Raw genomic sequence first — 18,819 nt, forward strand, 5'->3', positions numbered from 1 at the left:
TGATATCAGCGCGAGTGTGCGGTAGTTCGGCAGCAGCAAAGTTTCGCGCGCTCGCTTTGCTAGATTTTTGCGATTTTTTTTTCCTCTTCGCTTTGCGGGGCTCCGACGACGGGACGCCAAGCAGTCAGTAGTGTGCGGTAGTTCGGCAGCAGCAAAGTTTCGCGCGCTCGCTTTGCTAGATTTTTGCGAGAGTGAGTTTTTGGAGGCAAAGTGTACAGGCCGCGTTTTCATTCGGTCGTCGTCGTCGTCTATTTGACTGTTCATCTTCGTACGGGGTGATTTAGTGAGCTTTTGGTGGCAAAGTGTACAGGCCGCGTTTTCATTCGGTCGTCGTCGTCTATTTGACTGCTCATCTTCGTACGGGGTGATTTAGTGAGTTTTTGGAGGAAAAGTTTACAGGCCGCGTTTTCATTCGGTCGTCGTCGTCTATATGACTACTCATCTTCGTACGGGGCGATTTATGATACGATAAATGCAACAAACAACATTTTTTGCGATTTTAGTCAACAGACATTGAAATGTTCGTCACGTCAAGTGTCGGCCCAAGTTCCAAAGCCACGTTGGTTCAAATCACTTTATTTTCTCTTTCGTTAATTTTCGCACTTCGAAAACTATCTGAATGGTTCGTCATCTTCGATGTCGGCATGTGTTTTGTTTTAGTCCAAATGAAAATAAGTGGTTTGATATTAATAGGGTTGCATGAATCACTCCACTTACCAAAGTGAACTCATATCATGCGGCCTTTCCCCTCCCCACTAACAAAAAGTCCTTCCCATGACAGACGTGGAGACGCAGAGGTGATCTCGGTCTTTAGTAAGCAACGCACGTCATAATAACATTCCTTTCCTTCCTCGATGACCGTAAGGACGTGGCCGGCGCCGTTATTGACCTAATAAAGTTTGGAATTCTCGAAGATGCACATTGAGGACGGTAAGCTACTCCCAAGCTCCGTCTGTTGGTTCCTTGTGCAACTTCGATTGTTCTGGTCAATCACGGAGTAGCAACTACGAATAGTACGGTCATCTATGCTCATGCTCATGCTCATGCTCTGTCTTCTGATATCAGCGCGACAGTCTCTAATCATAACAGCGTCACCAGATTTAAAAGTATATAATTCCACTATATGGGGTTTGACAGCAAGAACACTCATTCCACTGAGCTACTCTTGCCGTTCGTCACAAATACATTCGAAAACATCTGTCACTTCGCGAAACCCACGTGCTTTTGTTTTTGGCGGGAACACTTTTTCTTCTGTTTTGCCTTGCGACTGTCATGCGGCGGTATGCCTTGCGAGCGTACGACCGCCGCAGGACTCTAATAAAAGATAAGCGCGACAATACGTTAAAACATAGGTACATATTTTTAATATTTTTTGTTCGGCGCAAAACAATCTGTCAAAGTAACGCCTCGGTTGTGAATATCGGAAAGTGCGTGTGCTGCTTTCGTAAGCTCTGTAAAAGCGAGCTTTAGTGAGTTTCAAGTGCGAAATGGTATCGTCACCAGAACAAAGGTATAATTTACGTTCTAAATGTAGAAATTCATGTGCAGCTAATTAAAGCTTATTTCAGGCAAAATTTAAGTGACTCATTATTGTGCCAAGGAACACCGAAAATCACACAATTATGGGTCACTTTTTATGCAGCATAATATTGACAGTTCTGTGTACATGGGTATTGCATACTTTTAGGCGTTTTTCGGTGGTTGTGCTGGAGATTTCGTCCCAATTTTGAAAAATTGTTTCCAAATCGTGAAAAAACGCTTCGTTAAGAGGTTTGAGACCAGTTTTAGATTCTACTATAGTTGATCGATCGAGAATAAGCGATCATTCATTGAAAAAATAGACAAAGCATTATTGTTGAGCCGATTCCTCTTGAGTGACCCATAATAGGCAACAAATTGACTCATAACACTAGTTTACAAAATAAAACGAAAGTCGTGAACTCCTGTCAACGACCAAAATTTTTGAAGCATAATTTAGCGCTGATTTCGAAACCGTGCTTCAAAAAAATTAAAGTAGAACAGTTTTTGAGTTTTAGCCCAATATCGAGTTTTATAACTTTTTAAAATATGTAATTTAATAAAATTCAAATATCTTGCTTTTTGATCAGCCAATTTTAAATCTTTTTCCATAAAGTAAAAGCTGAATATAATACCATTCGATCATCTGAATGCAGGATTTGCGTCAGATTGATGAATTTCAAGATATTGGCGAGTTTTAGGGACGATCTCCTTAAATTTTAGCAAATTTTCCAAAAATATATGAAGAAATGTATTTTTTTCAATAAGAAAAAACCATTTCAAAATTCTTTCTCAACGTTTATTTGACATATCATATGTAGGCGAGTTACAGTAAAAAATTCAGCTCAATCGGAGCATTGATTACGTAGAATGAGATGTGTGAAGTGAGCGACGTTGCTTAAAAATAGAACAAACATCGATTTCAAATCATCAACCTTGTATGGAAAGTCGAAAAATTTTTCGCTCTACTGTAATTTTTTTCCTTTGCGTTTTCGAACTGAGGGCATGATTCTACACCAAAAACGATCATCAGCTTACCAAGTTCAAAAATGTTGTAAACTAGTGTAATTGTTACACAGCCAATTTTGATCCATTATTGTGGTTTTCATTATTCACCAACATTTTAGTAATTTTCGCCGCCTAAAGTGAATTTTACAAGCAGATGTTTATTGAAAACAATAAAAAGGAGTTTCAATGAACAGAAAAAAAAACAAAAATAAATGAAAGTGTTATTTTTGCATGAAAAACGATTCATATGTATTATGAAATGATTGTTCCTTGAGTGACCCATAATTGTGCTATGAGTGTACGTACTCGCCACATCCGCCACCAACCCGTAGGCAGGCGTGGCGCAGGTTCGCAATCGCTTGAGTCAACCAGTACGCCTGTGGTCTCCCATTCCTATACCCCGCTCGTCCCCGCTTAGACCGAGTAAGTTTCGCTCACGATGAAACCCCTCCCTAAAACTTCTTCGTTGAAGTATGATGTCTCCCACCTACGAGGGCTTGGCCCTAGTCTAATCGCTCCTTCCTACTGTACTGTAGCTAACTGACAGGTGATCGCTATGAGTGCAGGCATCGTCTACCCTCCAGTTCGATTAGCGGGGATAATCGACTCTGCTCCTTTCCGACTTTAGGTACTTTGGGTACGGACATTAGTCAGATCGAAGCGCTGTGGTAGTGTCCTTCCGAGCATCAGCGGAATGGGCATTCTTGATATTCTTATTCTTTGATGTTAGCTTAAACGACTGTTATCTGTGGTATAACTTATGTAGTAATTATTTGTAGATCTCCTGGAGAATTCCAGATTTTGGAGCACATCCTGTAATTTTATAGAATGTGGAATTATCCTTTGGTCGATTCTTTGATTATAACCATACATTGATTATAATGTATACAAAGAAACAGAATATTAGATAAATTTCTTACGCTTAACACCACAAGTATGATGAATGATGATTCTATAGGTTTCTAAAAGAGGGCACCTGTCAAATGTCTACTTAACTTGCAAAAACACAATTTGGGTTTCTCTGGTAGTCATTCCCACGCCATTGACACGCTTATACATACCTATAGCATGGAGTGACAGTAGAGATATTACAGGCCCAATTTCGTTTGATCAACACATTTTGGGGCCGTTTCAACCAGGGGTGTAAGATCCTACCCGCTACGCCCACCCAAACATGCCCACTTGCGGGCCATTTCCTTCTGGTACTAATTTGTAAACATCTTTTGTTTAATGTTTTTAAAAACATAAACAGTAGCACAAACATCAATAATTTTCTCTCGATGTTGATGCTTAAGGTACACCGGGGCAAGTTGAAACGGGTGGGGCAAGATGAAACACGAAGTTTTGAAATAGATTTCAATATAATTTGAAAATTTGTCCTTCGCTAAAAGATTGTTTGAATCAAAAACTATGTGTTATGGCGATCAAACTGTTTATCATCATTAGAAAACATCATGTTAATCCGCTGGTTCATCTTGCCCCACCCGTTTCAACTTGCCCCGGTGTACCTTATGATAAGTGTTTTCGATAATTATCGAAATTTCTTGAGTTAGTGTTAAATTATCCTCACATTTGAGCAAAATAATCGCCCAGGGAGTTTTCAATCTTCAACCGATTTTCGCACTCCAAACAAAACAACACTCCAAACAAACGAGAGTAAAGGCTAAGTACAGGGGATACTCAAAATAACTGGGACAGGTAAAATTTTCACCTTTCAAAAAATTTTCAACTCGCTGTAACTTTTCGAAAAGGGCATCAAATATTCTCAAATTTTTACTGTAAGTTCATCAACTAGTTGTGTATCAGTGGACAAAATTTGGTAAAGATCGGGCCATTCTACACGAAGCTATGAAAATTCTAGAAAAAGGTTTAATTATCCGATAGCCAACTTTGAGCTGTTGTATCTCCGGATTCAATGAACCGAATGCAATGAAATTTTGACCATTTATGACTTATATAATGAACTTTGAAAAACATTTTACCTAATTAGAAATTATTAATAAGAAAAAAAGTTATGGCGATTCAATTTATTCTGTGTTTTTAGTAAATTTATATATTTTTCATATGCATTCCATTACTTTTCCAATTGAATGCCGGCTATTTGGTTACTTTCCTTTAAAACATAAATATATTCAAGTCAATTAGAGGGAATTATAATGAACTATAATTACTATCTCGAATTTTGAAACGATGATGAAGTTTTGAAATAATTGGTGTTATATTAGAAAAATAATCCAATCGTAATAATTTTCTTTCGTGTAAAGAATTTAAAGTTTTTTCAAAAGTTTTTAATAGCTCATTATATAAGTCTTAAATGATCAAAATTTCATTGCATTCGGTTCATTGAATCCGGAGATATAACAGCTCAAAGTTGGCTATCGAATAATTAAACCTTTTTCTAGAACCTTTATAATTTCGTATAGAATGGCTCGATCTTTTCCAAATTTGTACACTGATACACAACTAGTTGATGAACTTACAGTAAAAATTTGAGAATATTCTATGCCCTTTTCGAAAAGTTACAGCGAGTTGAACATTTTTCAAAAAGTAAAAATTTTACCTGTCCCAGTTATTTTGAGTATCCCCTGTACGTTAGCACTAAGTACACAAATTGAAAGTAAAGGCTAATGTTTCATAATGGTGGAAACAGAACACTGATTTTTTCGGAATGAAATTTTTCAGTCTAATATGTTGAATGTAACATCCTTTATGTTGGATTCACATACAAATTAGTTTTCAGAATGATAAAACGTTACTTAAATAAATTTTGCAAATGAAAATTGAAATTTTCTTTTTTGGTAGTTACGTCTTTTTAATGGTTCTAAAACATAATAGAGGGTAGGCGAAATTTGTTCCCAGTCAGCTTACACCCCTGGTTTTAACAAAAGAGATGTTGACAACAGGCTTGTCCGCACTGAACGCATGAAAATTCTGCTCTTTTGATTTGCACCATAAAAACCATCGTATTTATGCAATCTTCCTATCTTACTCGATAGAAGGATGTTGAAATTACTTAAATTTCATTTTGAACTGTCAAAAAACCGCACCGCAGAGCCACACTGTGCGCGCAAAGAGAATTTCACCCGGGTAAATTCACCCCAGTGAATTTCTCTTTGCGCACTCAGTGCGGCACAGCAGTGCGATTTTTTGACAGTTCGAAATATCATTTAGGATATTCAAACATCCTTCTATCAGGTAGGATAAGAAGATTACACAAACATGATGGTTTTTGTGGTGTAAATCAAAAGAGCAAAATTTTTATGCGCTCAGTGTGGACAAGCCTGGTTGACAACAATGCCTGTCAGTGGGTTGGTCACTCCAGTGGATCATAATGATAATTCGTTCAGTATTATATCAGGCCAAACATTTGAATAGGTCATATCTGTATTTGAGAGGCTCTCTTTGTTCAATTTCTCTTTCAATTATTGCAATATAATGGTATACTTTTCAACTACTTTTGCAGTACAAATAAAAAAAAATTGTTTTGACCATCGTTCTATGCAAAGAGACAATCATAATTCAAATAAACAGCTGAGATATTAATGAAAGAGAGGAAAACCAAAGATAGCCTGTCTTCTGCAGATATGACCTTTAGATATGTTTGGCCTGATATTTTAGCCATGCAAGTCTGCTTCTGTTACAGAAAAAAACATAGAGGTAGCACAGTTTCTCCGCTGGTTTGGAAAGATCGAGATCATCATTTGTCCATTTTTATACCAAAAGCTCACAGTAAATATAAATGATAAAAAAAACCTTAGACCTTCCTCAGAGGCCGTTCATAAACCACGTAGAATTTTTGGGGGGAGGGGGGTAGTCTGGCGAAAGTCTACGCTCCATTCAAATTTAAAAATGTTTGTATGGACGAAAGTCTACGAGGGTGGAGGTTGGGTCTGAGATGGCCTAAATTTGGTCTACGTGGTTAATGGTTAAAAGGTTAAACCCACTATTGCAGATAACAATTAAATTGACACGAAAAGAATTCCTGTTAAACCAGTACCGGGTGGACCTGGACCTCCAAAAAATACCCGGCCGATTTTTTAAACTTATTTTAACATAAAGTTACGTAGTTACTAACTTCCAAAGCTGAAAATAGAAAATACCACTTTAAGGCGAAATAAGTAATCACCATACAGTTGATCATCGGTACGAATAGTGAATTGCCTTCTCCGCTTAATTTTATTTTTTTTTTTTTTTTATCTAGTTCATTTATTTGGGGCTCAATCGCGTATAACGCTTTACGGAGCCGAGGATCTTTCTTTGTACTTAATAGTATACATTATACAGAGTAATAACTTTTTAATGATATCTGTTAGTAATGGGTGGAAGCCAGGGTACTCGTGGCAGCTCGAGGTTAGAAGGTCACATTTTGAGGGATGGACAGGGTAAGGATTGGGCCAAAGGTTTCACTGCTGCTCATCCGGGGGTGAATCGCATCTTGCTAGCGAATTCGGTGCCTTGTGGTGTTGGTACCAACTTGTTGTGGGACTTGGTCTTCCGGATGGCCAGGAGTAGCTTGGTAACACAAAGAGGACAAAACAGAGAAAAAAAAACTGGAGAAGAAAACACAAGCGAATTAAACTTTTATACCAGCAGAGCGAAGAAAGTCGAAAATACATCCCATATATGTGACATCGCGGGTCCCCAACACATCTCTCACAAGAACAAAGGGTTGTCTACCTCGGGCCTCAAGGGTATCCAATAGTAGCGCTCTGGAGGCGTCATTATCCGGGCATTGCCAAACTACGTGGTCGATGTCATCATAACCGGAACCGCACTTAGTACAAACATTGCTCAACGCGAGGTTAATCCTGTGTAAATGCGCGTCTAGCGAGTAATGGTTGGACATAAGTCTTGACATCACGCGAATGAAATTGCGACTTACATCCAGACCATACCACCACACTCGCAAAGAAACATTAGGAATAATGGAATGTAACCACCGTCCCAGCTGGCCATCTCGCCAATCATTTTGCCAACTTTGAAGAGAACTCTGGCGAACAAAATGGAAAAATTCATCATGTGAAATTCTTCTATCATAGATCTCACCTTCCTGTGCGCCCACCTTTGCGAGAGAGTCCGCCTTCTCATTGCCATAAATTGAGCAATGTGAGGGGACCCATACAAAGGTAATCTTGTATGATCTTTCGACCAGTGCACCCATCTGCTCCCGTTAATTTTATTTTTCTAATTTCGAATTGTGCGCATTATTTTGAGAGATGCACACTTTAGACGTGGGTCTGGGACAAATTTGGCAGGAGGACCTGCTACAACTGGGACAAATTGGGCACTTGTTGCTACAACTCAGTCAATTTTTAATCAATTGAATTGATTTTTAGGTCAGTGTGAGATACCTACAGTGTCTAGCCATGTACGAAAATGGAAGTCAATTATTGGTAAAAAATTGACCGAATTATAGAAGTGCTCAAAATAGGTCCCCTGTCCAAATGGTTCCAGACTCTAGCTTTTTTTATATTCTACCAGCACGATTGTACCACTTTTCGTTATTGGTAAAATTTGAGAAAAAAAAATGCAAAATTGTTTCATAATTAGAAAACGGTAGCCAGTTATCATGAAACGTCGCTTCACATGCATGCGATGATTCTTCAAAAAAAACACTGCAGGTTACGAAATGCGTAAAAAAACATGCTCGTTGTACTGATTAGACTGTTTCTAATCGACAATTTGATTTGATGTGTTTCATTCTCTTATTCCATCGGAATACGTCGTATAGCGTCAATTACACAGATAATTCAATTCCGGTTTCATTGGTGTATGTGTTTCATTTGAAAGATGATCCGTTCTGACAAATCATTTTTGATTGCTGCTAATAATCTGGTAAGCTATGAAAGTTCAATTCGGTAAATTTCGGATGGAGCTACGCGTTCACGTTTACTGAGGGTAGACGATTAAAATTACAAAAAAAGTCCGGTAAACAGACAGGCGATATAGCAGCTTAGTGTTCTTTGATCACTTTCATAGATATTAACAAAGAGCATTCTTGGTCAAATAATGATTATTGTATTATTGCATAATGTAGCAAGCACGGAGATACTGTATGCTTGAGGAAGTTGAAAAAATGTTCATTACGAAAAGCATCTGGATCGACCGAGAAACAAATCCAGATACTCTCAGCATCATCTTGCTGAATACCCAACCCATGCGCTTCTGTTTCACAACATCCTGAAGTTGAAATCAACTTTTAAGCAAATGTTCCCTAAAAATGCTGAAGTAATTTGTAGTTGAGTTCTGGGGTATTTATGAAGAGCAGGTATGCTGGCATCGGTAGGTCATCAATTTCAACTGCACTTACGAATGACTTAATGGGTTAGGTCATGAACCGGATTCGACGCATGGAAGACTTGTTTGAACTATCTCGTTAACTTCTCTATACTCAACGATTTCATATTCAAACTATCATATTGCCGTTATGTAAAACAACGCATTCTGACGTTTCTTTTCCTCGTCGTAAGAATCTATTGAAGTGAATCGGCATAGTAATAATCAACCGTAACCATTTCCCAAGAAAACACTAGTTTACAACTCAACCCAGACCGGCTTCTCGTAGGAACCCGCATTAATCCTGTTAGGCTTCCGCACAGCAACGCAACGTCGCGGACAGAGGAACCTACAAACGCACCACCAACGACAAATTGGTGCCTGCTCATCGTTGCGTGAAGAAAAACGTGTAATTCTACGGATAAACACGACAACTGTGTCCTGTAGTACGCTTACTTCGGTGGCGGCAGTTCGGCAAAACGCAGTGTAGGTTTCGTTCGTTCGTTCGTTCACTCCACTGAACAATTCCCGCCAATCAATGGTTGCGAAGTGATGCTGCGGCTACGATCCTTCCACTGGTAATCCAATCATTTTCCCAAGAATACGTTGCGGCTTTCTTATGTTTATTGATCGACTTTCTGTCTGTATGTCTTCGCTCCGATCGATCGTCGTTATCTCAATGTATGCACTTGAGTATACCTGCAATTTCTTAGTTAAAACAGGGTTTCACTAAATTGTCTGTACAGAGATTTTTGACGGATTTTATATATTCAAACGCTCACAACTTTTTTACACATAAATTAAATCTGCTGAAGTTCCATCGTTTGGTGATAAGAATGAGCCTAGGGCCCTAGGCGTAATCAAAATGATCATTTAATCAGTAAAAGAGATATAACACCACGATTATCTACTATTTCGGTAGCAACATTTCAAAATGGCATAACTGACTGAAAACGCACATGGCGACATCCGAGTGGCGACACTTGCTCTCAGATAGACCACGTGATAGTCGACGGGCGACATTTTTCTTCGGACATCATAGATGGTGGTCCTAAAGAGGTCCTAAGATTGACTCGAGTCATTATTTTGAAGTCCCAAAATTTCAGACGAGAGTGTTCAAGTAATTGCAGAACAATGTATGTGACACATTCTGTAATAACACTAGGAAAAGATCGATGAAGAGAAATCGACAATGTCAGTTACACCCCTTTATCATAGACTTTCTATCGAAACACAACCAAACAGATGTAACAGTTGGATAAACGCACGACTCGTGCTGAAAAAAACATCATTTTTCAACTTGTTGCATAAATAACTATTATAATAGGTTCGTAATAATTTTATAATTACAACAAATGTGCTATGTTCGTAACGGGACACCATTAAAATGCAACTGTTTGCTCAAATTAAACAAAGTATACATATTTTTAGAAAAAAAATCCCTCTATATATTAAAATATAAATAATTGTTCAACTTTTCCATTGAGGATGTTTTCCTGTATTAACGCTTTTACATGTAACGAGGTACATTTATTAGAGAAAAATAGTAAAAAAAACTCATTTGTTCTAACATAAAATGCATATATTTCCCATAACTATTTACAAAGGTTAGCAACCATACTTCGAGTGAATCAAATGCTTTTCATAAGTTTGAATGTGTCTTTTTTCATATTCTGGAGTGTTTGAGACAAAAAATACAGTTTGAAATTGACAAATACCGTGAGGTCGCCATTCACCGCTCATGCTCCATTCACCGCTCATTTTGAGTCAATCATACAAAAATGATCAAATGTTAGTAAAGTATCGTAACAAAAGTGAATGTAACATGCTGCCACATTAAAAAACTTTCATTTCACCAAGTTTTTATATGGGTGTACATGAAATCACGCCCTAAAAAAATATTTCTCACACGGCGCTGCAGGACAACATGGGAACTGTTCAGGGCAAACAGCGGAAGAAATATCCAACAGGTAAAACCCGTTAAAGATTCCATTTTGACAAAACAGGATGAACTGAACGTCATGAACCATCAATACTTTGGTAAATAAAAGTTATTTAGTTTTTATAAATGAATAGTTTCTGTGATTCCATGAACAAATAATCCAGTGAGCGGTGAATGGATGCATGAGCGGTAATAGGAGCCAAGAGATAACACATTTGAATTTTTATTCTTTCGGTTGTAAACATATTTTTCAATCGTTTTATATTTTTTCTGTAATAACAACATGATTGTTGAGTTGTTAACGTAAAATAAAGTGCAATATTCGCAAACGTCGATTTTTAATTTCATATACTTTACGAAAATGCCGTTAAATGACCGGTGAATGGCGACCTCACGGTATCATCTTCTACAAAGTTGTTCCTATCAATAAGGCCCTCTTTCTAATGTTCAGGGAAATTAGGTTGGTTTATTTATCAAATGAATTGGCTATAATTCAAAGCAATTTTTCTCAATTAGTTTAGAGAGGTTTAGAGTGTTTCATGAATGTTCTGATTTTCTGGCTGTCGTTTTCTCTGGCGCAATGTTAAACAGCAGGCCCAAAAGTATATCACCCTGTAGTACGACTACTACGTCGGGATTCAAACTTGCTAGACTGTTTGCCCAAAATCTTTCGCATTTTGGCACACACTCCATCGTTGTTTTTACCAATATTGTAAGCTCACCGGGAAAACCGTTTTCGTCAATAACTTTCCATAGCTGTGAGCGGTCGATTCTGGCGTATTCCGTCTTGACATCGATGAATAGCTGATGCGTGGGGATCTGATATCCACGACAATTGTCGTGGTCAGCAATGTCGACCTGCCCTCGACGAAGCCGGCTTGATCACTTCTCACGAACTCATTTTGTTCAGGTGACAGATGACGGAAGATGATTTTGGATAACATTTTGCAGGCGACATTCAGATTGGTGGTCGCTTAATAGTTCAAAAGTAGATAGGGCGAATTACCCTTTCTTTCCACTCCGCCGATAGTTGTTCCGTTTGCTAGATCCTGACAACCATCCATTTCAGACAGATTATCAACTATTCTGGGCCTATCCTGATGAGGTCAGCTGCCATACCATCCTTAACGGCTGTCTTATATTTCTTGATCTGTTGAATAGCATCCTTAACTACACGCAGCGGGGGTACCCATCATCCACGGTGCTGACACAGTCATTCTACCACTGCCTTGATCCTCAGAGCCTGCGTTATGTGAATCATAGGTATTCGTCGATGTACTGCTTTAAAATTTCAATCACCTCATGTCCGTCTGTTTAAGACGATTCCGTCCTTATCCTTACACACTTCGGCTAGCAGCACAGAGTCATTGTGGAATGCGTTTGTAATAGAACTTCCGTGTATCTTGAGAACGACATAACAGTTCAATTTCCTCGCACTCTGCTTCATCCATGCGCCATTTTTTTCTGCCGAGTCCCAAGCTGCAGCATGACCGGCCACTCGCGTTACGTTCTTCTCTTCTAAAATTGCTCTGCACTCCACGTCAAACAATTCATTCCGTTAGCTCTGTTCCACGTACCCGTTGGTGCTTTCGACTGCATCGTTGATGGCTACTTTTACAGTATTTCAGCAGTCCTCTAATGGAGGCACACCGAACTCGCCCTAGTCTGGCAACGCTTCCTCGAGATTCCACGCGTATACTAAGACAACATTCGTTTGTTTTAGTTTCTCTAGGTTGTACGTACAGTGGCGGTCGTCATCTATCCATCGATTTGGAACCACAAGCATGGTTGATTGATTGATTTGTCTTTATCAGTGTTGAAAAATTCATTTCGCCATAACTAAATTCAATCACCTACAGCTCATTTCAGAAGCTGAACCTGAAAATATGGTATATGAAAAACTTGTGCAGCTAGACCAGTTCTGCAAGAAAGTCACGGAAAAACTGCTATTTTTCGAATATTTAAGATAAATGTCACGGACTACCTCCGAAAAATCCCAATGATATTCACGGTGAATATCATTTGGCATTTTTCGAAGGTAGTCCGTGACATTAACCTTAAATATTCGAAAAATAGCAGTTTTTCCGTGACTTTCTTGCAGAATTCGTGTAGCCGCAAAAGTTTTTCATATACCATATTTTCAGGTTCAGCTTCTAAAACTACCTGTTGGTGGTTGAATTTAGATATGACGAAATGAATTTTTCAGCACTGGTCTTTATTAGAGAGACTTTCAGCCCTTGGCTGCACAAGCATGGTCAAATTGGAACTCCGTCTGATATAGTGATCTCCTGATGTAACATACTTTAGTCTTTGGAGGACGAAGAAGATTAATCGTAGGTCGATTTCGTTCGTCAACTGGTGGGTGTTGAACTTTCCAATCGGGCAACGGTCGTATTCGTGTTCAAGCTGCACGTAGAATGCGTCTTTGTCATCAAAAGTACTCTTTGAGTGTGGGATTCGCTGAAGTTGCAGAATCGGCCCTTGATGCTCAGCGCATTCTTTCATCGATCGACCATGAATCACTCACAAACTTCTGCATATCGCTTATTACTATGACAGCTGTTCCCAGTTCGCATGTGTTGCCGCAGTTCTAGTAGGTGGCATTGAAACGTTCGCACTATAAATCTTGTCCAACACACTTTCTGCAACGTTGCGATGCCGAACCCGCGGTCGTTCAGTAGATCAGTGGGGGTAGCATGCGGGTGCTCCAAATGAAGTTGAGAGAATGGCAGCTGCATGTACCGATCACTATTGATCTCTTTTACGAGCTACTTCAAACATTTTCCTTCGGAAATTCCTCCAGGGATCCCTTCTGAAATCCCTTAAGGGGTTCCTTCGGAAATCACTTGATAGAGAGTGGTTACTGATTGTGCTGTATTTGCAGGACGATCTTTCTGTACGAGTAGTGTGTACCGCTATCCACTCGGTCGCCTTTTGTTGCAATTTTGCGTTGTTGAATAGAAGCAAAGAATCTCAGAATTTACACTTTACAACGGTCTCCAAAGAAAACTTCCCAAATCAAAAAATCATGTTACACTAAGGTTTGTACATCTGTCCCCGAATTTTAATATGCATTTATAGCGCTTCAAACATTTCAGGAGCGATCCAGTACAAAACACGCAAGCCGTTCCCTAACACGGACATCAAATTGTAGACGGTTTTGTGTTGTTGCCCGAATCTGGATGCCCCTTAAGATTAGAAATTCCTAGACCAAACACAAGCTATAAAAGCAACCAACGCTGCGAACAAGAAGGTCTGAATCCATCAGAAGGAATACAGAATTGAGCGATGGATCAAAAACAACAATGAAACCTCGTCATCCTGGGATTGAACTACGTTATCTGTTCAGATAACTGGGCACCATTAATGTTATGTGTTGCATGTTCGTATTTTATACATTTATAATGTTCTATTTTATTTTTCGTATCTAAGTTCCCAGACGTGGGGCCCGATACGGAAAATAAAACATTCATAAGGTTCCAATTTATTTGTTACATTGGCGCCCAACTAAAAAACCCACGTTCAAGTTATAGTTCATTGTTTCTTTGTTGTTGTCCTCAACAATAAAGATGAATAAAGGCTAAGTGCTTGGTTGATGGCAGTTCTTTGGCCGTTAGTTAATGGCGTTAGATCATACCATTTTCCAGGATTCGCTGACGTTATTAGTTTTAAATTACCCTGGTGGCAATTAGTTTTAAGTTAGTCTGGTGGCAATTAGTTTAAGGTTAGCCTGGTAGCAATTTTATTCGCGGAGTTATCAGGTAAGCGTTTGGCTTACGTAATTTAGTTTGGTGACACCAAATAAAATGATCATCGCTGCCATCAACCGACTACTTGATAGTATGGTAAATAAAATTCTACCGCTGCTGCTGGTGTTGTGTTACGTTTGTGAAGTAGTTGTTGCGTATGTAAAATAGTTTTAAGAATTTTCCATGAATTGGAGAACAGAATTCATGGAAAATTCTTCGATTGTTGCATGGAGTGTGTTACGTTTGTAAATTGTTGTGAAAAACAATGAAACCTCGTCATCCTGGGATTGGACTACGTTATCTATTTAGGTAACTGGGCACCATTAATGTTATGTGTTGCATGTTTGTATTTTATGCATTTATAATGTTCCATTTTATTTTTCGTATCTAAGTTCCCAGACGTGGGGCTCGATACGGAAAATAAAATGTGCATTCATAAGGTTCCAATTTATCTGTTACATTGGCGCCCAACAGATTTATGTGTTACAAAGCATTCTTTTATGAAATCTGTCATAAATTACTTCACCTATTCCTCCATAATTTTTCACAAATCATTTCAGATTGTTTGAGAAATTCGCCCAGGGGTTACTCAAGAAATTCCTCAGGATTTTTATTCAGAAATTTCTGTAGGCATTCGTTTGGAGAAAAAAAATTATTCATGAATTTGAGCAGAAATTCATTCGAGTTTCCTTCAGAAATTTCTTCAGAGATTCCTTTGATAACTTTCAGCGATGCCTGGCAGAAACTTTTCCAAAATTTTTCAGAAAATATTTCAAAAATTTGTACTGGAGTATTTATTTGGGAAATTCTTCCAAGTATTTCACCAGAAATCCCCTCAACAACATTCAATTTTTTCCAAAAATCCCAATAGAGATTCCTCCAGAAGTTTCAAAAAGAGTTGTGTAAGAAAGTTGTGTATGAATTTCTTTAAAAAATCCTTCAGAGATTTGCCCCATTTTTTCGAGACATTTCTAGATTTTTTCCCGAAAAAGCCTTCGGAAATACCTTTAAGCATTCTTTCAAAAGATCTTCCAAGAATTTATTCCAAAACTTTCGCCGGAGTTTGCTTTAGAAATTGCTCCACGGATTTTTTTAAAGAAAATTATGAGATTCATTCAGGAAATTTCTGCAGGGATCCTCAATGACTTTTATTATAAATTAAACTAATAATTTCTTCAGAAATATCTCCAGAGATTTCTTTACAAATTTCTCCAAGTATTACTTTGAAATCCCTTCTTTCCTAAGATTCATTTGAAACAAATTTACGAGTTTATGAAAAAAAATCTCCCAGGAATTCTTGAAGAAATTGTTTCAGGGGCTCCACTTAAATTTACTTAAAAAAAAACATCCAGGAAATCCTAATGAAATTCAAACAGAAATTCTTAAACAAAATCATTAGGATTCCTTTTTAGACTTTATAATGTCCTGCAGTAATTTCTTTAAGAGCTCCTTAAGAAAGTCTTGCTTGGATAGCTTCCGAAAATGTTGCATGGATTCCTTTAGAAAGTATTTCAAGAATTCCTTTCAAAAAATCTTGCATAGATTGTTCCAGAAATTCATCTACGAATTTCTTCAGATTTTTTTTTCATAGATTCCTCCAGAAATGTTTTAAACCATTCATCTAGAAAGCCTTCAATGAGCTTTCTCAAAAATACGTTATGGATTTCTTTTGTAAAGGTTTTTTCCCAAGGATTGCTTTAGACATTCTACAAGTGCTTATTAAGGAAATACCCAAAATTTCTCCACATTTCTTCAGATGTTCCTTCAAGACATTTCTTTTCCAGAAATTGCTCCAAGGATTTCTTAAGAAATTTTTCTTCCAGAGATCATTATAACGATTATTATTACAAAAATTCTTATTATTGGAAAGGCTGGAAGACATTTTTGCAGATTTCATCAGAAATTCCACCGGTTATTCCTCTATGTATTTTTTCAGAAATTCCTGGATTTCCTCAAGAAATTCATTGAAATATTTCTAATAAAATGGATGTCTATTGTGCAATTTCACTAGGATTTTTTTTTTTTCAAAAATATCTCAAAAGGTTATGTTAGGTATTCCACCAGGGGTTTCCAGGTGTTTCTTCAGGTATTCCTTCTGAAATTTCTTAAGAAAATCCATCTCTGGATTCTTCAAATATTCCCGGTTTTTCAGAAATTATTTCAGGAGTTCATTTGGAATTTTCTTCATATTTTTTGGATTCCTTCTGAAATTTCTTCAGCGATAGACATTTTAGCAGGGATTTCTTCCAAAGTTGTTCCATCGATCGTTTCAGGAATTGTTCCAGCAGTTCCTTCTGGAACTGCTCAAGCGATTTCTTCAGAGATTTCTCCAGGAATTCATCCATGGGAATGTAGCAGTGAAGGGGCGCTGAAATCGGGGAACCTTGATTAACTTGCTGATGATTTTGCCATGACAGCACAGGAAAAAAATTTCACACATCTTGTCGGTAATCTGCCGAAGCATTAAAATGTCCTTTTTCTGAAATTAGCTACGAATTCAATCAGCCAAGCACACGCCATGATAGTAAAAGACAGCTATCAAAAATATTAGGAATATATTACAATTCTCGGTGAGGAAGTCATAAGAAATGTGGAAAGAAGTTTGTTAGAGAGCTTTGAGGAAAAGTCTGGCGTATAGGCAGTTTTCATGCATCAGCCAAAGGTTGCCATTGCTAATCATCTTTATCATCGACAAACAGCAAGTTTTAAACTGATTGGATATTAAAAATTCTACCATTAATGTACATAAAATGAAAGTAAAATGTACATAAAATCGAGGGTCGAGGATCGAGGGTCAAGGTCGAAGATTGTTTATAGAGGGTCCACTAAATCGAGGTATACTGTATTCATTCTCAAATAGCTTTCCATACATGATTGTATTAAGAGCTTCAAAGTGTACAACATTGTAGCTTCCAGTACCTATACAATTTACGAAACCACCCAACACAACACAAAGCAAAAATAAAACAGATAAATAGACCACCAACTATTGGATCTCCAACACATTTGATTCATGGCTTCAAGAATTTATGATTTTTGCAGGAACCTACTTGTCGAAAAATCACTGTACATGCAATGTTCTGGTACACTGTATATTCCGGCGAGTTGACTTATATGATTGAGAATGGAACGTCGTCGTGTACGCACTTATTGGTGAAATAATGCAAGAAGAAAAACTTTTTTCGGGCTTCACTTGTTTCAGACAACTTGGTATGTCGATTGTATGTCAGGTATGTAGGTAGGTTACATACATATATTCAAGCGCACTTTTCACATTCAAAACATCCAAGGGAATCGGGGAGACACTGACTGACTGCGACTGGGTGGAATAAAATTGCACTTTTGTTCGTTGCGGGATCGAATTACCCGGTCCGGTCTCTGCTTTTCCTCGTGGCGTGTATATTAACGTATATTCCTTTGCTGCTTCGTTTTTTTCTTCTTCTTCAACGTCGTGCTTCCAACCGCAAATTCAAACGCAGGTACCCACTGTAAACCGCGCCAGCAAGTCGGACCTAGTAATAATACACCCCACCGAAGGAGTCAACTAATGTCCTCTTGCTATCACAAAAAAAACACCACCACACAACACTTTGACGGAGTGTCTGGAACTACAAGCACTTTCAGGCTACCGGCCGAGTTGACGATCGAAACGCAACTGAATTGAAAAATGCAACCGCCAGGGTATGGAACTCACAGGCTATGGTAAGCAACCTCGTGTTGGTTTGGCTTCTCTCTGGTGGCTTCAGCTAAGCGAAAGTCTTTCTGTCTGTACACTGTCCAAGAACGGTTCGGTTCGGAGTAAACCGAAGCAATGAGAAGCTTTTCCGAGTTTCAAACAGAATATAGCTCCCCAGTTAGAGCTAGATCCTCGACAGATCGATTGTCTGGCTGAAGAGATAATGCCTATATGCACGATGAAGAGCAACAACGTGCGAGTATAAACTCTTGTAACGCGCGAACTGATAAGCTTTCGTACTGCTGCTTGTCTCTCCGGGGCTACCTACCGATGAGAGTGGTTACTTTGCATCGAATTTTGTGTGTACACAGTGCTACAAAATCTACGCTAAGGCTAACCTGTTGTACTTAACAAAAGTTCTTGAAGCAGTTTGTCTAATCTGATAATATCCAGCTCTCGGTAAGGGCTACACAACAGGCTTCGTAGTCACATACGACCCGCTGCTGCTATTAGGGGAACAAGGGGCAAAATGCCGTTTGTAATTATGATACAGGCGTACCTCGATAGTACGTACATTTTGCCTCGATAGTACGTACACCAAAATTCAATTAATTTTTAATCTATATAGGGGTCTCCAGTTAGCCTAGTGG

General features: G+C 38.4%; 1 protein-coding gene across 5 annotated transcripts in view; it reads right to left on the reverse strand.

Moving 5' to 3' along the window:
- LOC109397595 (protein white) overlaps positions 1–18,482 on the reverse strand; it is a 45,846-nt gene extending 27,364 nt beyond the window's left edge. The window contains exons 1-2 of one of the 5 annotated variants that reach the window (XM_062845312.1): positions 17,544–18,171; positions 9,259–9,501 (exon numbers count right to left, since the gene is read on the reverse strand). The gene's annotated coding sequence lies outside the window, so the exon portion shown is untranslated. The other 4 variants (XM_062845311.1, XM_062845314.1, XM_062845313.1 and 1 more) reach the window with 4 other exon arrangements.
- Between the last annotated feature and the right edge of the window lie 337 nt (positions 18,483–18,819).

The sequence above is a fragment of the Aedes albopictus genome, chromosome 1 (assembly GCF_035046485.1).
Source record: "Aedes albopictus strain Foshan chromosome 1, AalbF5, whole genome shotgun sequence".
Taxonomy (NCBI): domain Eukaryota; kingdom Metazoa; phylum Arthropoda; class Insecta; order Diptera; family Culicidae; genus Aedes; species Aedes albopictus.